At 46.7% G+C, this 23,286-nt stretch overlaps 17 non-coding genes and 1 pseudogene across 17 annotated transcripts; all 18 read right to left on the bottom strand.

Moving 5' to 3' along the window:
* Positions 1–7,012: 7,012 nt before the first annotated feature.
* LOC135630174 (5S ribosomal RNA) lies at positions 7,013–7,131 on the bottom strand. Its single transcript, XR_010493703.1, has one exon. It is a non-coding gene; the product is annotated as a 5S ribosomal RNA (ribosomal RNA).
* A 132-nt stretch (positions 7,132–7,263) lies between these two features.
* LOC135630422 (5S ribosomal RNA) lies at positions 7,264–7,382 on the bottom strand. Its single transcript, XR_010493949.1, has one exon. It is a non-coding gene; the product is annotated as a 5S ribosomal RNA (ribosomal RNA).
* A 125-nt stretch (positions 7,383–7,507) lies between these two features.
* Positions 7,508–7,626, bottom strand: LOC135630581 (5S ribosomal RNA). The gene has a single exon (XR_010494103.1). It is a non-coding gene; the product is annotated as a 5S ribosomal RNA (ribosomal RNA).
* Positions 7,627–7,976: 350 nt separating this feature from the next.
* Positions 7,977–8,095, bottom strand: LOC135629862 (5S ribosomal RNA). The gene has a single exon (XR_010493425.1). It is a non-coding gene; the product is annotated as a 5S ribosomal RNA (ribosomal RNA).
* Positions 8,096–8,445: 350 nt separating this feature from the next.
* Positions 8,446–8,564, bottom strand: LOC135630509 (5S ribosomal RNA). Its single transcript, XR_010494032.1, has one exon. It is a non-coding gene; the product is annotated as a 5S ribosomal RNA (ribosomal RNA).
* A 112-nt stretch (positions 8,565–8,676) lies between these two features.
* LOC135629885 (5S ribosomal RNA) lies at positions 8,677–8,795 on the bottom strand. The gene has a single exon (XR_010493448.1). It is a non-coding gene; the product is annotated as a 5S ribosomal RNA (ribosomal RNA).
* Positions 8,796–9,145: 350 nt separating this feature from the next.
* Positions 9,146–9,264, bottom strand: LOC135629771 (5S ribosomal RNA). The gene has a single exon (XR_010493338.1). It is a non-coding gene; the product is annotated as a 5S ribosomal RNA (ribosomal RNA).
* Positions 9,265–9,614: 350 nt separating this feature from the next.
* LOC135630035 (5S ribosomal RNA) lies at positions 9,615–9,733 on the bottom strand. Its single transcript, XR_010493593.1, has one exon. It is a non-coding gene; the product is annotated as a 5S ribosomal RNA (ribosomal RNA).
* A 350-nt stretch (positions 9,734–10,083) lies between these two features.
* LOC135629914 (5S ribosomal RNA) lies at positions 10,084–10,202 on the bottom strand. Its single transcript, XR_010493475.1, has one exon. It is a non-coding gene; the product is annotated as a 5S ribosomal RNA (ribosomal RNA).
* Positions 10,203–10,552: 350 nt separating this feature from the next.
* LOC135629849 (5S ribosomal RNA) lies at positions 10,553–10,671 on the bottom strand. The gene has a single exon (XR_010493413.1). It is a non-coding gene; the product is annotated as a 5S ribosomal RNA (ribosomal RNA).
* Positions 10,672–11,020: 349 nt separating this feature from the next.
* Positions 11,021–11,139, bottom strand: LOC135630582 (5S ribosomal RNA). The gene has a single exon (XR_010494104.1). It is a non-coding gene; the product is annotated as a 5S ribosomal RNA (ribosomal RNA).
* A 350-nt stretch (positions 11,140–11,489) lies between these two features.
* On the bottom strand, positions 11,490–11,608 carry LOC135630399 (5S ribosomal RNA). The gene has a single exon (XR_010493923.1). It is a non-coding gene; the product is annotated as a 5S ribosomal RNA (ribosomal RNA).
* A 214-nt stretch (positions 11,609–11,822) lies between these two features.
* LOC135630565 (5S ribosomal RNA) lies at positions 11,823–11,941 on the bottom strand. The gene has a single exon (XR_010494087.1). It is a non-coding gene; the product is annotated as a 5S ribosomal RNA (ribosomal RNA).
* A 290-nt stretch (positions 11,942–12,231) lies between these two features.
* LOC135629826 (5S ribosomal RNA) lies at positions 12,232–12,350 on the bottom strand. Its single transcript, XR_010493391.1, has one exon. It is a non-coding gene; the product is annotated as a 5S ribosomal RNA (ribosomal RNA).
* Positions 12,351–12,417: 67 nt separating this feature from the next.
* Positions 12,418–12,536, bottom strand: LOC135630172 (5S ribosomal RNA). The gene has a single exon (XR_010493700.1). It is a non-coding gene; the product is annotated as a 5S ribosomal RNA (ribosomal RNA).
* Positions 12,537–12,608: 72 nt separating this feature from the next.
* LOC135630275 (5S ribosomal RNA) lies at positions 12,609–12,727 on the bottom strand. Its single transcript, XR_010493803.1, has one exon. It is a non-coding gene; the product is annotated as a 5S ribosomal RNA (ribosomal RNA).
* Positions 12,728–13,077: 350 nt separating this feature from the next.
* On the bottom strand, positions 13,078–13,196 carry LOC135629979 (5S ribosomal RNA). Its single transcript, XR_010493539.1, has one exon. It is a non-coding gene; the product is annotated as a 5S ribosomal RNA (ribosomal RNA).
* Positions 13,197–23,007: 9,811 nt separating this feature from the next.
* On the bottom strand, positions 23,008–23,125 carry LOC135630076 (5S ribosomal RNA; annotated as a pseudogene).
* Between the last annotated feature and the right edge of the window lie 161 nt (positions 23,126–23,286).

Here is a 23,286-nt window from a genome sequence, read left to right as displayed (position 1 = left end):
GCGGCGCCTGTGGCCGCTGCTCCCACGGGCAAAAACCCCGCAGGGGCGGCCGCCAGCGAGGCAGCACCACCTGCGGGCGCTGACTCGCGGGCAGAACCGCCCGCGGAGGCGGCGGCGCCCGAAGAGGGCGCCCACCCGCAGCGGCATCGCCGCCAGCGGGCGTGCCGCCTGCAGGCGAGGGCAGTGCCCTCGCCCCGCCGCACAGGCCGCTGCCGGCAGGGTGGCGGCGGCGGCAGCAGCGAAAAGGGGAAAGGGTATTAGGGTTTTCTACGCAAAAGACAGTTTTGCCCCTCGGAATTTGAGAAATTCCAGTTTCTGTCTTTTGTCCAAATTACGAAAATACCCTTAGGAATTGAGAAATTCCCTATATATCCCTGATTTCAGAAAATATTAATTAATTAAAAGGTTTAGTTGATTATTATTTTTATTATTATCTAGTAGTCCTACATGATGATGATTATTTATACATGTGATGTATGATGAGTGGACGGATGATCATGGACCGTGTGATGTGTGTACTTGTGATTATTATTATTGAGGTCTGCGAACCTCCATTATATTTCTCGTTTATTGTCGGGCCTGCGTGCCTATGATTAAGTTGTAATCACATGAGGAGGCGCAGCGGGAGCGTGGAAGCCATAGCGGGACCCACGAGACGGACGATCGTGATGCATGGAGATGCATCAAGATGTCGACGGAACCGACGAGGACGAGATGGACGATCACAAGGCATGGAGATGCACTGTTGCACACATAGATCTTGATGTGAGTGATTAGGCCTACTGGCTCGGGCCTAATCATATTAGGTTGTGGTCCATGATCATCTGGTGTGATTGCTTATACACATACTAGATATGTATATATATTTGCATGCGATGTAGATATATATTAAATATGTATATGTGTGACATGTCATATTAGGAGACCAAATCATAGAAACATCTCTCGATAATATTAAGTCGGTAAACGTGAGGCAATTAGATTGACCCACGTGGCCTTCCATCGTTATGAGTAGGAACCGAATCCCGGTGTAGGTTGAGTTGGTCGAGTCCCTCGAGACTCACCTATATCGCGATTCGCTATCTTGCTTACGACATAGAGATGTCACCGGTGACCTGAGGGCATGATATGCTTGGTCGAGTCCCTCGAGGGTATATCATCAAATCAGACTCATCTTGTAACGAAGGTGTTGACTTAACCGAGCATCATGGTTGGTCGAGTCCCTCGAGGCCATGGTGATTCGGAGGCCGAACAGGACGGGAATCACAAGGAGTTGTGATCGGCAAGAGTTGTCTACCTTTTAGGCTTAGTGTGATTGGTCGAGTCCCTCGAGGTTACACTAAGACGCTGATTGGATCCTGATCCCCACTAGAAGTCTGCTGGAGACTTCCGTTTCACGTGCTGAGGGTGTCGCGTGACTCGTTAGTAAAATAGTGGGAGCATATTAAGATAGAAGTCCATATCTTGATAGTTTATTTCTTGCAAAATCTGCATGTTATTCATTTTTGCTACATCTTTATTTTCAGAAAATGTCGCTTTCAAATCCCTTACGTGGCATACTTGATGTCAACCGCCTCACTGGTCCAAATTATACGGATTGGCTCCGTAACTTGAGAATTGTTCTCACAGCGGAGAAAATCGTGTACGTCCTTGATACAGTGATGCCTACGCCCGAAGAAGGGGCAAGCGAGGATGAGATCGCTCGCTACGTGAAGTACATTGATGACTCCACTCTTGCTCAGTGCTATATGTTGGGCTCTATGACTCCAGAGTTACAGAGACAACATGAAAAGATGGATGCCAGATCCATTCTCCTACATGTCCGTAAATTGTTTGAGGAACAGGGAAGGACTCAACGATATGAGATATCCAAGAGCCTTTTCCGCGCTAGGATGACTGAGGGGACACCGGTTCAGAACCATGTCCTAAAGATGATTGAGTGGATAGAGAAACTCACAGGTCTAGGAATAGTCCTAGAGGATAACTTGTGTGTGGACATTGTGCTTCAGTCCCTACCAGATTCCTTTTCACAGTTCATAATGAACTTTAATATGAACAAGCTTGAGGTGACTCTCCTAGAGCTCCTCAATATGTTGAGGGAGGCAGAGAGTACTATTAAGAAAGAGAAGCCAGTTCTCTACACTGGTGAGACCAGAAAGAAAAGGAAAGCAGAAAGGTCCCTTAAGAAGGGAAAGGGCAAGGGCAAACAAGGTAAAGCAAAGGTTGCTAAGAAAGACCCAACAAAGGACAAAGGCCAGTGCTTCCACTGTGGTAAAGATGGGCACTGGAAGAGAAACTGCAAAGACTACCTTGCAGAAAGGGCGAAACAAAAGCTTGATGAAGCTTCAGGTACATTCATGATCAATCTCCAATTGGTAGATTTTTGTGATTGTGCATTGGTATTGGATACCAGTATTGCTTATTACATCTACAATTTATTGTAAATTCTAGCAAAGCCGAGGGGAGATTGACGAGAGGAATATTGCATAAAGGTTTGTTTATGCAAGACACTACTCCACATATCATGAATGTAAGTGTCTAAGAGGAAACGAGATGAGGTGAACAGTGCATACCTATGACATTGTAGGCTAGGTCACATCCATGAAAGAATGATTCAAAAGTTGCTAAATAATGGATATCTAAATCCATTCGACTATGTGTCATATGTAACTTGTGAGCCTTGCATTCGTGGAAAACTAACCAACTCTCCATTTAGTGGAACTGGAGAGAGAGCCACTGAGTTGTTGGAACTCATACATAGTGATGTATGTGGACCCATGTCAACTCATGCCATTGGAGGTTACTCCTACTTCATTACATTTACTGATGATTTCTCAAGGTATGGATATGTGTACTTAATGAAGTACAAGTCCGAGGCCTTTGAGAAATTCAGAGAGTATAAGAATGAGGTGGAGAACCAGACTGGAAAGAGTATCAAAACTCTTCGATCAGATCGAGGAGGTGAGTACTTAAGTACAGAGTTTACTCACTTCCTCAAGGACCATGGGATATTATCCCAATGGACACCTCCTTATACACCTCAGCTCAATGGTGTCTCTGAAAGGAGAAATCGTACATTATTAGATATGGTACGGTCCATGATGAGTTTCGCTGACCTACCCATCTCATTCTGGGGATATGCCCTAGAAACCGCAGCTTACCTTCTGAACAGAGTTCCAACTAAGTCGGTGGTGTCTACACCATATGAGATATGGAAAGGGAAGAAGCCTGATCTTAAAGTAGTTAAGATTTGGGGCTGCTCTGCCCATGTTAAAAGACACAACCCCGATAAGTTAGAATCAAGGACAGGGCGATGTAAATTTGTGGGATACCCCAAGGAAACTTGTGGGTATTATTTCTATCATCTCGAGGACCAAAAGGTCTTTATAGCTAAGAGAGCAGTGTTCCTTGAGAAGGAACACATTCTTGGCGGAGACAGTGGGAGAATGATAGAGTTGAGCGAAGTTAGGGAACCAAGCTCAAGCACCACTCTACAGCCCGAGTCTGTTCAGGTATCTAATACACAAGTTTCAACTTTACGCAGGTCTGATAGAGTATCCCATCCTCCTGAGAGATATGTGGGACATATTAGAGCAGAGGATGTAGAGGATATTGATCCTCAGACCTACGAGGAGGCTATTATGAGTATAGACTCCGGGAAGTGGAAAGAAGCCATGAATTCTGAGATGGATTCTATGTACTCCAATAAGGTTTGGAACCTAGTTGATGCACCCGAAGGTATTGTACCCATCGGTTGCAAGTGGATCTTTAAGAAAAAGATCGGAGTAGATGGAAAGGTAGAGACCTATAAAGCAAGGCTAGTGGCTAAGGGGTATCGTCAAAGGCAAGGTGTTGACTACGACGAAACTTTCTCACCCGTAGCAATGCTAAAATCCATCAGAATTCTATTGGCTATTGCAGCACACTATGATTATGAGATCTGGCAGATGGATGTGAAAACCGCATTCCTCAACGGGAACCTGGAGGAGGAGGTGTATATGATGCAACCTGAGGGATTCGTGTCCAAGAACTGCCCAGATAAGGTGTGTAGGTTGCTTAGATCCATTTATGGACTAAAGCAAGCTTCCCGAAGTTGGAACATAAGATTTGATGAGGCAATCAGATCTTATGACTTCGTTAAGAACGAAGATGAGCCTTGTGTATACAGAAAGGTAAGTGGGAGCGCTATTAGCTTTTTGGTGTTATATGTGGATGACATCCTCATCATTGGGAATGACATAGGAATGCTATCCACAATAAAGGCTTGGTTATCTAGACACTTCTCCATGAAGGACTTAGGAGAAGCATCTTATATCTTGGGGATTAGAATCTATAGAGATAGATCCAAAAGGATGCTTGGCTTGTCCCAGTCCAGGTACATAGAAACTATTGTCAAAAGGTTTGGCATGGAAAATTCCAAAAGAGGTCTCATACCGATGAGACATGGGATATCGCTTTCTACGAGTATGTCCCCAAAGACTCCAGAAGAAAGGGCGAACATGGATATGATACCTTATGCCTCAGCAATAGGGTCTATCATGTATGTCATGCTATGTACTAGGCCTGATATAGCGCATGCTCTGAGTGTCACGAGCAGGTATCAGGCGGATCCAGGCTTGGAGCACTGGAAAGCAGTAAAGTGTATCCTTAAGTACTTGAGAAGGACTAAGGATCTTTTACTAGTATATGGAGGTAATAGCCTTAAGGTTGAAGGCTACACTGACTCAAGTTTTCAGTCTGATGTCGATGATAGCAAGTCGAATTCAGGGTATGTGTACACCTTGAATGGAGGAGCAGTGTGCTGGAAGAGTTCCAAGCAATATACCACTACTGACTCGACCACAGAGGCGGAGTACATTGCTGCATCAGATGCAGCAAAGGAGGGAGTCTGGTTGAAGAAGTTCATCACAGATTTGGGAGTCGTGCCGGATAGTGAGGAGCCGATTTCCCTATATTGCGACAACAACGGGGCAATTGCTCAAGCGAAGGAACCTAGGTCTCATCAGAAATCTAAGCATGTTCTGAGGAGGTTCCACCTTATCAGAGAGATCGTGACCCGAGGAGATGTAGCAGTGGAAAGAGTTCCATCCGAAGATAACATTGCAGATCCACTAACAAAGCCATTGTCTCAGATTATCTTTGAGCGTCACAGGGGTCTGATGGGGATCAGACACATAGGTGATTGGCTTTAGGTCAAGTGGGAGATTGCTAGTCATAAGTGCCCAGCAAGCCAATCACGTGAGTGATGGCACGTGTGACTTGATACAGAATCTTTTTGCTTATTATATTTTGGCGTATATCACTTTATAACTATTGCATAAATGCATATATATTGTGATGTCCTTGGATTTGTGCAATGGGAATCGGATCGTGATGAGATCACGATAATGAGATCGATTCACCTTTAAACACATATCCTAAATAATCCCGGTCATAGGTTACTCGAGAGGGACATCGTGATAACCGGATAGACTGGTGTGCTGTATACCCGTCCATATGATGGATGCAGCTGGTCTCATAGCTGCTCGTGTAGGGACACTAGGGATACAGTACAGGTGCTCATTGGAGAATGAGTTCACTGATTGATCCGCTTACGGAATGCTGGATGGTTGATGATGCCTTATTGTCAGACAACGATTCCGTAGTCCTAGTGGTGTATCTGGTTCTTAGACTTGAGACACCAAGGATGTCCTGTATGAGTGCTCCACTCTTTGATACCAGACTTATAGGTTTGGCTGTTCCCAGATCTAGTACAGCTGGTCATTGGGAGTGGTAGTCGACCTTACGAGGGCTATTGAGTGTCGATAGAGGATCATCCACTCTCGGTATCATGAGAGGAATATCCCATGTGTTCTTGCTCAGACAAATCCCTGGCCAGGGTCATTCGGGTTGAGAGAGAAAGAGTTCTCCGGGAGAATCCGATTAGAGCGAGACTCGAGTAGAAACCGTATGGGTCTGACAGCACCATGCTCGATATACGGTCTCTGGGATATTAGATGGATGAGGGACTATAGGTACATGGTAACTGAGGACAGACAGGTCCAATGGATTGGATTCCCCTGTATCGTCTGGGGACTACGGCGTAGTGGCCTAGTATTTCCGTAGTCGATGAGTCGAGTGAATTATTACAAAGATAATAATTCACTTAGTTAGAAGGAGTTCTGACAGGTATGACTCACGGCCAGCTCGATATTGGGCCTAGAGGGTCACACACATATGGTAGGCATTGCGATGAGTAGAGGTTCGGATATGAGATATCCGACGGAGCCCTTGTCTTATTGGATGCAGATCCAATACCCACTAGGGAAAGGACCCATTAGGGTTTTGACACGGGATCTCTATAAATAGGAGGGATTCACAGCCTCATAGGCTAGAGTCTTTGCTTGCCCTTCCTATTCTCCTCTCCCTCTCCACCTCAGAGTAGGCCTGGAGTTTAGAGGAGCGTCGTCGCAACCCTGCTGTGTGGATCACCGCTAGAGAGGAGGACGCTTGACCTCCTTCACCCTCTCCTAAGGATCTGCAAGGAAACAGGGATATACGATCTCCCTAGGTAACACAATCTCTATACGCAGTTTTTGTGTTTTTTGCGGATTTTGCGCACCAATCTTCGCACGACGATGAACATCTTTTTGGGAATCGGGGATTTTTGTTTTCTTGTTCTTCCGCTGCGCATATGATGTCGCCCCCCCCTATGATTTCCCAACAGCACATCCACGTCCGGAGCCTCTTGCTAGTCACGAAACCGTCGGCGCTTTCTCGAACGATCCCGAAATCCCTATTGCAAGCTCTCTCCGAGCCCTAGCCCGACGACTGCGTATCGGTCACGGCAAGCTCGCGCCGAAACCATCGACACTTTCTCGAAAGATCTCGGAATCGCTATTGCGACCCCTATCCGGAAAGCTCTTTCCGAGCCCCACGATACTGACAGCGTAGCGGTCACGGCAAATTCCGTGCCCGAAAACAATCGTCTCGGAGGTCTACGGGAGATGTTTCGTATCTCGGGACGCAAAAAGGAGTGCAACACGAGGACTTCCCGGGGGGTCACCCATCCTAGTACTACTCTCGCCCAAGCACGCTTAACTTCGGAGTTCTGATGGGATCCGGTGCTTTAGTGCTGGTACGATCGCACCGGTTTCGGGTGCTTCGTCCCTCGCTTATGTGCACGTCGCGGCTGGCAAGCTCTTTCCGAGCCCCACGATACTGACTGCGTAGCGGTCGTCTCGGAGGTCTACGGGAGATGTTTCGTATCTCGGGACGCAAAAAGGAGTGTAACACGAGGACTTCCCGGGGGGTCACCCATCCTAGTACTACTCTCGCCCAAGCACGCTTAACTTCGGAGTTCTGATGGGATCCGGTGCTTTAGTGCTGGTACGATTGCACTGGTTTCGGGAGCTTCGTCCCTCGCCTATGTGCACGTCGCGGCCGGCGCATCTTCGGCAAATTCCGTGCCCGAAAACAATCGTCTCGGAGGTCTACGGGAGATGTTTCGTATCTCGGGACGCAAAAAGGAGTGCAACACGAGGACTTCCCGGGGGGTCACCCATCCAAGTACTACTCTCGCCCAAGCACGCTTAACTTCAGAGTTCTGATGGGATCCGATGCTTTAGTGCTGGTACGATCGCACAAGTTTCAAGTGCTTCGTCCCTCGCCTATGTGCACGTCGCGGCCGGCGCATCCACGTCCGGAGCCTCTTGCAAGTCACGAAACCGTCGGCACTTTCTCGAACGATCACGAAATCCCTATTGCAAGCTCTCTCCGAGCACTAGCACGACGACTGCGTATCGGTCACGGCAAGCTCGCGCCGAAACCATCGGCACTTTCTCGAACGATCTCGGAATCGCTTTTGTGACCCCAATCCGGAAAGCTCTTTCCGAGCCCGACGATACAGACTGCGTAGCGGTCACGGCAAATCCCGTGCCCGAAAACAATCGTCTCGGAGGTCTACGGGAGATGTTTCGTATCTCGGGACGCAAAAAGGAGTGCAACATGAGGACTTTCCGGGGGGTCACCCATCCTAGTACTACTCTCGCCCAAGCACGCTTAACTTCGGAGTTCTGATGGGATCCGGTGCTTTAGTGCTGGTACGATCGCACCGGTTTCGGGTGCTTCGTCCCTCGCTTATGTGCACGTCGCGGCCGGCACATCCACGTCCGGAGCCTCTTGCCAGTCACGAAACCGTCGGCGCTTTCTCGAACGATCACGAAATCCCTATTGCAAGCTCTCTCCGAGCCCTAGTCCGACGACTGCGTATCGGTCACGGCAAGCTCGAGCCGAAACCATCGGCACTTTCTCGAACGATCTAGGAATCGCTATTGCGACCCCAATCCGGAAAGCTCTTTCCGAGCCCCACGATACTGACTGCGTAGCGGTCACGGCAAATTCCGTGCCCGAAAACAATCGTCTCAGAGGTCTACGGGAGATGTTTCGTATCTCGGGACGCAAAAAGGAGTGCAACACGAGCACTTCCCGGGGGGTCACCCATTCTAGTACTACTCTCGCCCAAGCACGCTTAACTTCGGAGTTCTGATGGGATCCGGTGCTTAAGTGCTGGTACGATCGCACCGGTTTCGGGTGCTTCGTCCCTTGCCTATGTGCACGTCGCGGCCGGCGCATCAACGTCCGGAACAATCGTCTCGGAGGTCTACGGGAGATGTTTCGTATCTCGGGACGCAAAAAGGAGTGCAACACGAGGACTTCCCGGGGGGTCACCCATCCTAGTTCTACTCTCGCCCAGGCACGCTTAACTTCGGAGTTCTGATGGGATCTGGTGCTTTAGTGCTGGTACGATCGCACCAGTTTCGGGTGCTTCGTCCCTCGCCTATGTGCACGTCGCGGCCGGCACATCCACGTCCGGAGCCTCTTGCCAGTCACGAAACCGTCGGCGCTTTCTCGAACGATCACGAAATCCCTATTGCAAGCTCTCTCCGAGCCCTAGCCCGATGACTGCGTATCGGTCACGGCAAGCTCGCGCCGAAACCATCGGCACTTTCTCGAACGATCTCGGAATCGCTATTGCGACCCCAATCCGGAAAGCTCTTTCTGAGCCCCACGATACTGACTGCGTAGCGGTCACGACAAATTCCGTGCCCGAAAACAATCGTCTCGGAGGTCTCCGGGAGATGTTTTGTATCTCGGGACGCAAAAAGGAGTGCAACACGAGGACTTCCCGAGGGGTCACCCATCCTAGTACTACTCTCGCCCAAGCACGCTTAACTTCAGAGTTCTGATGGGATCCGATGCTTTAGTGCTGGTACGATCGCACCGGTTTCGGGTGCTTCGTCCCTCGCTTATGTGCACGTCGCGGCCGGCGCATCCACGTCCGGAGCCTCTTGCAAGTCACGAAACCGTCGGCACTTTCTCGAACGATCACGAAATCCCTATTGCAAGCTCTCTCCGAGCACTAGCCCGACGATTGCGTATCGGTCACGGGAAGCTCGCGCCGAAACCATCGGCACTTTCTCGAACGATCTCGGAATCGCTATTGCGACCCCAATCCGGAAAGCTCTTTCCGAGCCCGACGATACAGACTGCGTAGCGGTCACAGCAAATCCCGTGCCCGAAAACAATCGTCTCGGAGGTCTACGGGAGATGTTTCGTATCTCGGGACGCAAAAAGGAGTGCAACATGAGGACTTCCCGGGGGGTCACCCATCCTAGTACTACTCTTGCCCAAGAACGCTTAACTTCGGAGTTATGATGGGATCCGGTGCTTTAGTGCTGGTACGATCGCACCGGTTTCGGGTGCTTCGTCCCTCGCTTATGTGCACGTCGCGGCCGGCACATCCACGTCCGGAGCCTCTTGCCAGTCACGAAACCGTCGGCGCTTTCTCGAACGATCACGAAATCCCTATTGCAAGCTCTCTCCGAGCCCTAGCCCGACGACTGCGTATCGGTCACGGCAAGCTTGCCCCGAAACCATCGGCACTTTCTCGAACGATCTCGGAATCGCTATTGCGACCCCAATCCGGAAAGCTCTTTCCGAGCCCCACGATACTGACTGCGTAGCGGTCACGGCAAATCCCGTGCCCGAAAACAATCGTCTCGGAGGTCTACGGGAGATGTTTCGTATCTCGGAACGCAAAAAGGAGTGCAACACGAGGACTTCCCGGGGGGTCACCCATCCTAGTACTACTCTCGCCCAAGCACGCTTAACTTCGGAGTTATGATGGGATCCGATGCTTTAGTGCTGGTACGATCGCACCGGTTTTGGGTGCTTCGTCCCTCGCCGATGTGCACGTCGCGTCCGGCACATCCACGTCCGGAGCCTCTTGCCAGTCACGAAACCGTCGGCGCTTTCTCGAACGATCACGAAATCCCTATTGCAAGCTGTCTCCGAGCCCTAGCCCGACGACTGCGTATCGGTCACGGCAAGCTCGCGCCGAAACCATCGGCACTTTCTCGAACTATCTCGGAATCGCTATTGCGACCCCAATCCGGAAAGCTCTTTCTGAGCCCCACGATACTGACTGCGTAGCGGTCACGGCAAATCCCGTGCCCGAAAACAATCGTCTCGGAGGTCTACAGGAGATGTTTCGTATCTCGGGACGCAAAAAGGAGTGCAACACGAGGACTTCCCGGGGGGTCACCCATCCTAGTACTACTCTCGCCTAGGCACGCTTAACTTCGAAGTTCTGATGGGATCCGGTGCTTTAGTGCTGGTACGATCGCACCGGTTTCGGGTGCTTCGTCCCTCGCCTATGTGCACGTCGCGGCCGGCACATCAACGTCCGGAGCCTCTTGCCAGTCACGAAACCGTCGGTGCTTTCTCAAACGATCCCGAAATCCCTATCGCAAGCTCTCTCCGAGCCCTACCCGACGACTGCGTATCGGTCACGGCAAGCTCGCGCCGAAACCATCGGCACTTTCTCGAACGATCTCGGAATCGCTATTGCGACCCCAATCCGGAAAGCTCTTTCCGAGCCCCACAATACTGACTGCGTAGCGGTCACGGCAAATCCCGTGCCCAAAAATAATCGTCTCGGAGGTCTACGGGAGATGTTTCGTATCTCGGGACGCAAAAAGGAGTGCAACACGAGGACTTCCAGGGGGGTCACCCATCCTAGTACTACTCTTGCCCAAGCACGCTTAACTTCGGAGTTCTGATGGGATCCGGTGCTTTAGTGCTGGTACGATCGCACCGGTTTCGGGTGCTTCGTCCCTCGCTTATGTGCACGTAGCGGCCGGCACATCCACGTCCGGAGCCTCTTGCCAGTCACGAAACCGTCGGCGCTTTCTCGAACGATCCCGAAATCCCTATTGCAAGCTCTCTCCGAGCCCTAGCCCGACGACTGCGTATCGATCACGGCAAGCTCGCGCTGAAACTATCGGCACTTTCTCGAACGATCTCGGAATCGCAATTGCGACCCCAATCCGGAAAGCTCTTTCCGAGCCCCACGATACTGACTGCGTAGCGGTCACGGCAAATTCCGTGCCCGAAAACAATCGTCTCGGAGGTCTACGGGAGATGTTTCGTATCTCGGGACGCAAAAAGGAGTGCAACACGAGGACTTCCCGGGGGGTCACCCATCCTAGTACTACTCTCGCCCAAGCACGCTTAACTTTGGAGTTCTGATGGGATCCGGTGCTTTAGTGCTGGTAAGATCGCACCGGTTTCGCGTGCTTCGTCCCTCGCCTATGTGCACGTCGCGGCCGGCACATCCACACTTTCTCGAACGATCTCGGAATCGCTATTGCGACCCCAATCCGGAAAGCTCTTTCTGAGCCCCTCGATACTGACTACGTAGCGGTCACGGCAAATTCCGTGCCCGAAAACAATCGCCTCGGAGGTCTACGGGAGATGTTTCGTATCTCGGGACGCAAAAAGGAGTGCAACACGAGGACTTCCCGGGGGGTCACCCATCCTAGTACTACTCTCGCCCAAGCACGCTTAACTTCAGAGTTCTGATGGGATCCGATGCTTTAGTGCTGGTACGATCGCACCGATTTCGGGTGCTTCGTCCCTCGCCTATGTGCACGTCGCGGCCGGCGCATCCACGTCCGGAGCCTCTTGCAAGTCACGAAACCGTCGACACTTTCTCGAACGATCACGAAATCCCTATTGCAAGCTCTCTCCGAGCCCTAGCCCGATGACTGCGTATCTTGCGACCCCAATCCGGAAAGCTCTTTCCGAGCCCCACGATACAGACTGCGTAGCGGTCACGGCAAATCCCGTGCCCGAAAACAATCGTCTCGGAGGTCTACGGGAGATGTTTCGTATCTCGGGATGCAAAAAGGAGTGCAACATGAGGACTTCCCGGGGGGTCACCCATCCTAGTACTACTCTCGCCCAAGCACGCTTAACTTCGGAGTTCTGATGGGATCCGATGCTTTAGTGCTGGTACGATCGCACCGGTTTCGGGTGCTTCGTCCCTCGCTTATGTGCACGTCGCGGCCGGCTTCGTATCTCGGGACGCAAAAAGGAGTGCAACACGAGGACTTCCCGGGGGGTCACCCATCCTAGTACTACTCTCGCCCAAGCACGCTTAACTTCGGAGTTCTGATGGGATCCGGTGCTTTAGTGCTGGTACGATCGCACCGGTTTCGGGTGCTTCGTCCCTCGCCTATGTGCACGTCGCGGCCGGCGCATCGACTGAGCCCGGGAAGAAAAAAGGAGTGCAACACGAGGACTTCCCAGGGGGTCACCCATCCTAGTACTACTCTCGCCCAAGCACGCTTAACTTCGGAGTTCTGATGGGATCCGATGCTTTAGTGCTGGTATGATCGCAATGTTTTCGGGTGCTTCGTCCCTCGCCTATCTACACGTCGCGGCCGGCGCATCAACGTCCGGAGCCTCTTCCCCGTCACGAAATCGTCGGCGCTTTCTCGAACAATCACGAAATCCCTATTGCAAGCTCTCTCCAAGCCCTAGCCCATCGACCGCGTATCGGTCACGGCAAGCTCGCGCCGAAACCATCGGCACTTTCTCGAACGATCTCAGAATCGCTATTGCGACCCCAATCCGGAAAGCTCTTTCCGACCCCCATGATACTGATTGCGTAGTGGTCACGGCAAATTCCGTGCCACAAAACAATCGTCTCGGAGGTCTACGGGAGATGTTTCGCATCTCGGGAAGCAAAAAGGAGTTCAACACGAGGACTTCCCAGGTGGTCACCCATCCTAGTACTACTCTCGCCCAAGCACGCTTAACTTCGGAGTTTTGATGGGATCTGGTGCTTTAGTGCTGGTAAGATCACACCGGTTTCGGGTGCTTCGTCCCTCACCTATCTGCACGTCGTGGCCGGCGCATCAACGTCCGGAGCCTCTTGCCCGTCACGAAATCGTCGGCGCTTTCTCGAACGATCACGAAATCCCTATTGGAAGCTCTCTCCGAGCCCTAGCCCAATGACCGCGTATCGGTCACGGCAAGCTCGCGTTGAAATGATCGACACTTTCTCGAACGATCTCGGAATCGCTATTGCGATCCCAATCCGGAAACCTCTCTCTGAGCCCCACGATACTGACTGCATAGCGGTCATGGCAAATTCCGTGCCCCAAAACAATCGTCTCGGAGATCTACGGGAGATGTTTCGCATCTCGGGAAGCAAAAAGGAGTGCAACACGAGGACAGTCGATTGTTATTTGTTGTCTAATCTATGTGTTGAGATAAGTGTGCAGGATTAACTACGATGAAAGATAGACAAGCAGTAGGAGTTGCGCCGGAGTCAAGTTCATGATCACGTTGGGAGTTCGAGAGTTCGACGGAAGTTCGGACGGTCGTCGGAGGTTCTGCGAGAACAGATCCGAGAAGTCCAGAAGCTTGCCAAGCGAAGCTCGTCGAAACTCACCAAGTGGATCGTCGCTAAGTCCAGGAGTTTGCCGGAAGTCCGCAGGAGCATCACCGAGGGTTCATCGGATGATCGACGGAAGTTCGCCAGAAACTCGCCGGAAGAAGCGATTGACGCACCGAAGCAAAGCTGCAGAAATTGTCTTAGATCTAATCGTAGTTAGCACATTGATTAAGTTGCAAAATGGGAGGTGATCCCATTAGCTTAATCTTGGGGCAATTGGGCCCCTGAAAGACTGAAATTGGGCCGAATGGAGCTAACCATTCGGACCCTGATTGCACCAGGAGGTGCAACCGCCTAGGCCAGGAGGTGGCACCGCCTGGGCTAAGCCTCCCAGCGAGACTAGGCGGTGCAACCGCCCCAGCCAGGAGGTGGCACCGCTTGAGCTCAGTCTTTGAGCTAGACTGGGCAGTGCAACCTCCCTGACAGAGAGGTGGCACCGCCTGAGCTCGGTCTTCAAGCTCTGGCAGAGAGGTGCAACCGCCTCAGTCAAGAGGTGGCACCGCTTGGGGCTCAGTCTCCGAGCCAGACTCAGGAGGTGCAACCGCCCCTGACACAGAGGTGCAACCGCCTGGGCTCAGTCTTCGAGCTCTGCCAGGCGGTGCAACCTCTCTAGTCAGGAGGTGCAACCGCCTGATCCCGGAATTCTGGGATTTGATCGTTTTGAGCTCCAAATTTGAATTGGGTTGGGGCCTATAAATACCCCACCCATTCAACACTGAAAAGATATAGACCTACACCGAATTCTTGATCTTTTCTGTGATTCTAAGAGCTCAAATTTGTGAAAAGTCCTAAAGTTCTCCTCTCTCTGTTCTTCAAGTCTTGAGTTGTAAAGAGAGGAGAGAAAGGTCCTGTAAGGGTTGTCTCCTGAGCCCATCAAAAGGAGTGAATCTGTAAAAGGGCAGTTGGCCTTCGCCTATTGAAGGAAGGCCTCTAGTTGACGTCAGTGACCTCGTCGGTGGAGGAAGCCAAAAGTGGAGTAGGTCAAGACTGACCGAACCACTCTAAATCTCTGGTTTGCGTTTATTTTGAGCACTTTATCATTACTGCAAACCTCCTACATAGCTACTGCTCTCTGCGCCTTTACAAACAAGTTTCTAAGTGCTGATCTTTCCGAATATGCATTTAGACGTAAATCGGTGTTTACATACAATACAGTTTACGTTTACGTTTTGATTCTGCAAAACTGTCTTCTGCGCTTTTACGAACGAAGTTTCTAAGTTCAGATCCCTTTAAAACTGCGTTTAGACGTAAACTGCACAAACTGTGTTTAGACGTAAAACTGTGTTTTAGACGTAAACTACTTTTAAACGTAAAACTACGTTTAGACGTAAAATTACGTTTAGACGCAAACTGCGTTTAAACGTAAAACTACGTTTAGACGTAAAACTGTGTTTAGACGTAAAACTGCGTTTAGACGCAAACTACACTGCGCTTAGACGCAATCTGATCTTAGACGCAAACTGCGCTTAGACGCAATCTGCATTTAGACGCAAACTGCATTTAGACGCAAACTGCGTAAACTGCGCTTAGACGCAAACTGTGTTTAGACATAAACTGCACTTAATCATAGGTATTCTTAGAATCGGCATTTGCATCAAAATAGTTTTATCAAATGAACGCAGCTTTCGTTTTTAATCGCTGAAAGATTTCCGTTGCACTAATTCACCCCCCCCTCTTAGTGCTCTCAATCCTAACAATTGGTATCAGAGCAAGGTTAACTCTCTAACGAATTAAAACCCAAGATAAATGGCATACGCCGGAAACCAAGAGGGGCATTCTATTACGCGTCCACCCATGTTCAGTGGGACGGACTACACCTACTGGAAGACCCGAATGAGGATCTTTCTTATTTCTATGGATTTTGAACTGTGGAATCTTGTCGAAAACGGATTTTTGAAGTCTTCTCTTCCAATGATCGATTGGAATGATTTGGAGAAGAAGGCTTTCGCTCTTAATGCAAAGGCTATGAATGCCTTATTTTGTGCACTTGATAAAAACGAGTTTAACCGTGTTTCAACTTGTGAAACTGCATTTGATATTTGGCACACACTCGAAGTGACCCATGAAGGCACAAGTAGAGTAAAAGAGTCAAAAATCAATTTGCTGTTACATTCTTTCGAACTTTTCCGGATGAAACAGAGTGAAACCATTGGCGACATGTTTACCCGTTTCACGGATGTCGTCAACGGTCTAAAAGGACTCGGAAAGAGCTTTTCGGATTTTGAGCTTGTTAATAAGATACTAAGATCCCTTCCTAAGAGTTGGGATCCTAAAGTCACTGCTATTTAAGAGGCAAAAGATCTGCGAAATTTCCCTCTTGAAGAACTAATCGGATCATTAATGACCTACGAAATGACTTGTAAAGCTCATGAAGAGCAAGAAGACATCCTTCCAAAGAACAGGAAGGATATGGCACTCAAAACTTCTGAATGCCACTTGAGAGAAAACTCAAGTGATGAGGACTGTGATGATGACTTGGCACTTCTAACAAGAAAGTTTAAAAAGTTCTTTAAAAGAAACAAGTTTAAGAATGATGCAAAAAATAAACCTGAACCCAAGAAGGACCAAGTAATCTGCTATGAATGCAAAAAGCCGGGACACTACAAGAGTGATTGTCCCCAAGTCAAAAGGAGAACATCAAAGAAGAAGGCGCTTCAAGCAACATGGGATGACTCGAGCGCATCCGAAGAAGAGGAGTCCAATACCGAGCAAGTTGCTCATTACGCCTTAATGGCCATCGAAGATGAGGTAACAAATTCAATAGATGCAGATTTATCATTCGATGAATTATTAAATGCTTTCCATAAATTGTTTGATGAGTGTAAGACTATCAGTAGTAAATACATATTGCTAAAAAAGGAGCATGATAGTCTTATTTGTAATTTCGATAAGTTAAATGCTGAACATCATGATAGTTTAAGCCCATGCATAAAATGCCATGATCTAGAAACTCTCCAAAAAGAAAACTTGCTACTTAAGGACACCTTGAAGAAATTCGAGGTTGGTAGCAAGTCATTAAACATGATCCTTACAAACAAGGGTCACGTTCCCAAAAGAAGTGGAATTGGATTCGTGAGAAGTCCTCACCAAAATCCAACCACCTTCATAAAAAGGCTCCATCTTACATATTCAACATCAAGACAAATGTAACTTCTGTTGTAAATTTGGACACAAGACACATTGTTGTCCATTCAAGAAAATAAGTCCAAACAAATTGATTTGGGTTCCTAAAGGAACCATGACAAATTCTATGCAACATGATAGAAAATGTAGATCTATTTATGAGGCACCCAAAAGCAAATGGGTACCTAAACATCATCCTTTCTTATAAAAAACTAAACCATCGCAAGCTAGGAGCAAGAGATGGTACCTTGATAGTGGATGCTCAAGGCATATGACCGGAGATCCATCTCAATTCTCTAAGCTCACTAGCATAGACGAAGGATATGTCACATTCGGAGACAACAACAAGGGTAAAATCATTGGCAAAAGAACCATAGGTAACAAATCCAACTTCTCTATTGAAGATGTTTTGCTAGTTGATGGTTTAAAATATAACCTCTTGAGCATTAGTCAATTATGTGATAAAGGATATATTATAAGATTTGAATCTAATGCTTGCATCATTGAAAAACCACACAAAAATATATCTATGATTGCATTGAAACAAAATAACGTATACACTATTGACATCAATGATTTGTGTAATGAAATATGTTTTTCTGCTTTGAATGAGGATGCTTGGATATGGCATAGAAGATTAGGTCATGCTAGCATGAAACTAATCACTCAAATATCATCCAAAGAACTTGTAAGAGGAATTCCTCATATCAAGTTCATCAAAGATAATGTATGTGATGCTTGCCAATTAGGTAAACAAATTAAGAGTAGCTTAAAATCTAAAAATCAAATAAGCATCTCTAGGCCCTTACAATTGATCCATATGGACTTATTCGGACCAATCTCCACATCAAGCCTAGGAGGTAGCAAATACGCCTTCGTCATCGTGGATGACTATAGTAGATACACATGGACTTACTTCTTAAAATAGAAAAGTGAGTGCCTTAGATCTTTTACCAAGTTTCGCAAACTTGTTCAGAATGAGAAAGGGTCTATGATTTCATCAATTAGAAGTGATCATGGTGGTGAATTTCAAAACCATGATTTTCAGGAATTTTGTGAACTCAATGGATACAACCATAATTTCTCTACTCCTAGAAATCCTCAACAAAATGGAGTTGTAGAAAGAAAAAATCGAAATTTACAAGAAATGGCAAGAACCATGTTGAATGAACACAACCTACCCAAATATTTTTGGGTCGAAGCCGTAAATACTGCATGCTACATTTTGAATAGAGTTCTAGTAAGACCTCTACTAACCAAAACTCCCTATGAGTTATGGAACAATAAAAAACCCAATGTTTCATATTTTAAAGTCTTTGGGTGTAAGTGTTTTATCTTAAATGAAAAGGACAACTTAGGAAAATTTGATGCTAAATCCGATGAAGGAATCTTTCTTGGTTATTCTACTGTTTCTAAAGCCTTTCATATCTTCAATAAAAGAACTTTAATTATCGAAGAATCCATTCATGTTGTTTTCAATGAGATTTCCGAAATCACGAAAAATGATCTTGACGAAGATGTTAATTTTGATTCCTTGAATTTAAATGAAACCCCTTCTCCAACTAGCAACTTGGATGCATCCACTCCCGAAATATCCTTACCCAAGGATTGGAAATATGTAGATGCTCATCCCAAGGAGCTAATCTTAGGAGACACGTCAAAGGGGGTTCAAACACGATCTTCTCTTAAAACTTTTTGTGCAAACGCCGCCTTCTCTCCCAAATTGAACCCAAATGCATTGACGAAGCCATGAAAGATGATTCATGGATTATCGCAATGCAAGATGAATTGAATCAATTTGAGAGAAATGAGGTGTGGAAGCTTGTTCCTAGGCCAAATGACCATTTAGTTATTGGTACTAAATGGGTTTTCAGAAACAAGCAAGATGAAAATGGTATCGTGGTTAGAAACAAGGCTAGATTAGTGGCCAAAGGTTTCAACCAAGAAGAAGGTATCGATTACGAAGAAACCTTCACACCTGTGGCTCGATTGGAAGCCATAAGGATGCTCCTTGCCTACGCTAGTAGTAATAATTTTAAGTTATTTCAAATGGATGTTAAAAGCGCTTTTCTAAATGGCTTTATTTCCGAAGAAGTTTATGTTGAACAACCTCCTGGATTTGAAAATAATAGCATCCCTAATCATGTGTTTAGATTAACTAAAGCTCTCTATGGTTTAAAACAAGCCCCAAGGGCTTGGTATGAGAGACTTAGTTCTTTTCTTATCAAAAATAACTTTACAAAAGGCAAGGTTGATACTACATTGTTTATCAAGAATTTTGAAAATAATTTTCTCATTGTTCAGATTTATGTTGATGATATCATCTTTGGCTCTACAAATGAATCTCTTTGTGAATCTTTTGCTAAAACTATGAGTTTTGAATTCGAAATGAGCTTAATGGGAGAATTAACATTCTTCTTAGGTTTACAAATCAAACAACTAAGCAATGGCATCTTTATTAGTCAAACTAAGCAATGACTCTGAATTTGACTTTGATGTCAGAGTCAAACTAAATATGCCATGAATTTATTAAAAAGGTTTAATATGAACAACTCAAAGGCTAGTAACACTCCTATGAGCACCTCCACTAAGTTAGAAATTGATGAAAGTGGAGAAAGCTTTGATCAAAAAACTTATAGGGGTATGATAGGAAGTTTACTTTACCTCACTGCCACCAGACCAGACATCATGTTCAGTGTAGGACTTTGTGCTAGATTTCAATCAAACCCTAAGATATCTCATCTCAAAGCAGTTAAAAGAATACTTAGATATCTTAATGGAACCACAAATCTAGGATTATGGTACCCAAAATCAGAAAATTTTGAGTTAACAGCTTATGCTGATGCGGACTTCGCTGGCTGTAGACTAGATAGAAAAAGCACATCAGGATCATGTCAATTTTTAGGACATGCCCTTGTTTCCTGGTCATCTAAGAAATAAAGCTCGGTTGCTCTATCAACAACCGAAGCTGAATATATTACAGCAAGTGCATGCTGTGCACAAGTTGTATGGATGAAAAACACTTTAGAAGATTACAAAGTTAATCTTAAAGATATTCCCATTAAATGTGATAACACGAGTGCAATATGCTTAACTAAGAATCCTATACAACACTCAAGAACAAAACATATTGATATTAGACATCACTTTATACGAGATCATGTCACTAATCATGACGTAACCATAGAGTTCATTGATACTAAACATCAACTAGCTGACATTTTTACAAAACCTCTAAGTGAAGAACAATTTGATTTCATTCGAAGAGAATTAGGAATGTTGATGTGTCCGAATAGATAAATTTGTTAAAATTATTTTTCAGACTATATTGAATGATCAAATCACTTGATTGCCATGTTTCTATGATTATATGTGAAAATCTGCAACAAAATCTTGTCCGAATGCATCTTATTTATTCGAATGCTATAAAACAAATTTTCTCGTACACTTTCATGAAAAATAAGTTTCTGAAATAGATTTGATGAAGTGATTCATGTGTATGTATTCCATCCTGCAAAATCTTTACATAGACAATGGATTATAACAAAAAGGGGAAGAAGTATTTAAAGCAATCTATGTAAAATTCCTCTATAAGCTTGCTATTATTATTTTCCTGGTAATATAATTACTATGCTTTTTGTTGATGACAAAGGGGGAGATATATGAATTGATAAACACTGCCATGATTAGAAATACTATGAGTGATGCTATAAACACTGCTATGATTATGCAATCCTTGCATCACCAAGAGATATATGAACATGTGCTACAGTTTGCATTATGCCCTGAGTTGATATCTTATCATGTGAAGAAAATGCAAAACTTGCTAGAATATTTCAAATGTGTGCATCATGTAATAGTGCTTCACAGCTTTATATGATAATGTTCAAACTACATGATGAATAGTTACAAACACAATCATACAAACTTGATGATGTATGTCAAGCCTTGACATCATCTTTGAAGAGATACATCATGATGAGTATCATGATGGGAGTATTGATAAGTTTAACTGATCTAACTTATCAATACGTCACTTGAATTCTTAGGTCTTGAATTCAAGGTTGACTTATCTCAACTATGGCATATAGACAGGGGGAGTTAAGGATAACTCCATTATCAATTGATTGTCATCATCAAAAAGGGGGAGATTGTTGAATCTCGGATTTTGATTATGAAGTCAATTGTCATTTGTTGTCTAATCTATGTATTGAGATAAGTGTGCAGGATTAACTACGATGAAAGATAGACAAGCAGCAGGAGTTGCGCTGGAGTCAAGTTCATGATCACGTTGGGAGTTCGAGAGTTCGACGGAAGTTCGGACGGTCGTCGGAGGTTCTGCGAGAACAGATCCGAGAAGTCCAGAAGCTTGCCAAGCGAAGCTCGTCGGAACTCGCCAAGTGGATCGTCGCTAAGTCCAGGAGTTTGCCGGAAGTCTGCAGGAGCATCACCGAGGGTTCATCGGATGATCGACGGAAGTTCGCCGGAAACTCGCCGGAAGAAGCGATGGACGCACCGAAGCAAAGCTGCAGAAATTGTCTTAGATCTAATCGTAGTTAGCACATTGATTAAGTTGAAAAATGGGAGGTGATCCCATTAGCTTAATCTTGGGGCAATTGGGCCCCTGAAAGACTGAAATTGGGCCGAATGGAGCTAACCATTCGGACCCTGATTGCACCAGGAGGTGCAACCGCCTAGGCCAGGAGGTGGCACCGCCTGGGCTAAGCCTCCCAGCGAGACTGGGCGGTGCAACCGCCCCAGCCAGGAGGTGGCACCGCTTGAGCTCAGTCTTCGAGCTAGACTGGGCGGTGCAACCTCCCTGACAGAGAGGTGGCACCGCCTGAGCTCGGTCTTCAAGCTCTGGCAGAGAGGTGCAACCGCCTCAGTCAAGAGGTGGCACCGCCTAGGGCTCAGTCTCCGAGCCAGACTCAGGAGGTGCAACCGCCCCTAACACAGAGGTGCAACTGCCTGGGCTCAGTCTTCGAGTTCTGCCAGGCGGTGCAACCTCTCCAGTCAGGAGGTGCAACCGCCTGATCCCGGAATTTCGGGATTTGATCATTTTGAGCTCCAAATTTGAATTGGGTTGGGGCCTATAAATACCCCACCCATTCAACACTGAAAAGATACAGACCTACACTGAATTCTTGATCTTTTCTGTGATTCTAAGAGCTCAAATTTGTGAAAAGTCCTAAAGTTCTCCTCTTTCTGTTCTTCAAGTCTTGAGTTGTAAAGAGAGGAGAGAAAGGTCCTGTAAGGGTTGTTTCCTGAGCCCATCAAAAGGAGTGAATCTGTAAAAGGGCAGTTGGCCTTCGCCTATTGAAGGATGGCCTCTAGTTGACGTCGGTGACCTCATCGGTGGAGGAAGCCAAAAGTGGAGTAGGTCAAGACTGACCGAACCACTCTAAATCTCTGGTTTGCGTTTATTTTGAGCACTTTATCATTACTAAAAACCTCCTACATAGCTACTGCTCTCTGCGCGTTTACGAACAAGTTTCTAAGTGCTGATCTTTCCGAATCTGCATTCAGACGTAAATCGGTGTTTTCATACATTACAGTTTACGTTTATGTTTTGATTCTGCAAAACTGCCTTCTGCGCTTTTACGAACGAAGTTTCTAAGTTCAGATCCCTTTAAAACTACGTTTAGACGTAAACTGCATAAACTATGTTTAGACGTAAAACTGTGTTTTAGACGTAAACTACTTTTAAACGTAAAACTACGTTTCGACGTAAAACTGCGTTTAGACGCAAACTGCGTTTAAACGTAAAACTATGTTTAGACGTAAAACTGTGTTTAGACGTAAAACTGCGTTTAGACGCAAACTGCACTGCGCTTAGATGCAATCTGATCTTAGACGCAAACTGCGCTTAGACGCAAACTGCGCTTAGACACAATCTGCATTTTGACGCAAACTGCATTTAGACGCAAACTGCGTAAACTGCGCTTAGACGCAAACTGTGTTTAGACATAAACTGCACTTAATCATAGGTATTCTTAGAATCGGCATTTGCATCAAAATAGTTTTTATCAAACGAACGCAGCTTTCATTTTTAATCGCTGAAAGATTTCCGCTGCACTAATTCACCCCCCCCTCTTAGTGCTCTCGATCCTAACACTTCCCTGGGGGTTACCCATCCTAGTACTACTCTTGCCCAAGCACGCTTAACTTCGGAGTTCTGATGGGATACGGTACTTTAGTGCTGGTATGATCGCACCGGTTTCGGGTGCTTCGTCCCTCGCCTATCTGCACGTCGTGGCCGGCGCATCAACGTCCGGAGCCACTTGCCCGTCATGAAATCGTCGGCGCTTTCTCGAACGATCACGAAATCCCTATTGGAAGCTCACTCCGAGCCCTAGCCCAACGACCGCGTATCGGTC

The sequence above is a fragment of the Musa acuminata genome, chromosome BXJ3-1 (genome assembly GCF_036884655.1).
Source record: "Musa acuminata AAA Group cultivar baxijiao chromosome BXJ3-1, Cavendish_Baxijiao_AAA, whole genome shotgun sequence".
NCBI lineage: Eukaryota > Viridiplantae > Streptophyta > Magnoliopsida > Zingiberales > Musaceae > Musa > Musa acuminata.
The sequence above is the reverse complement of the archived record's forward strand: the minus strand, read 5'-3'. Positions and strand labels throughout refer to the sequence as shown.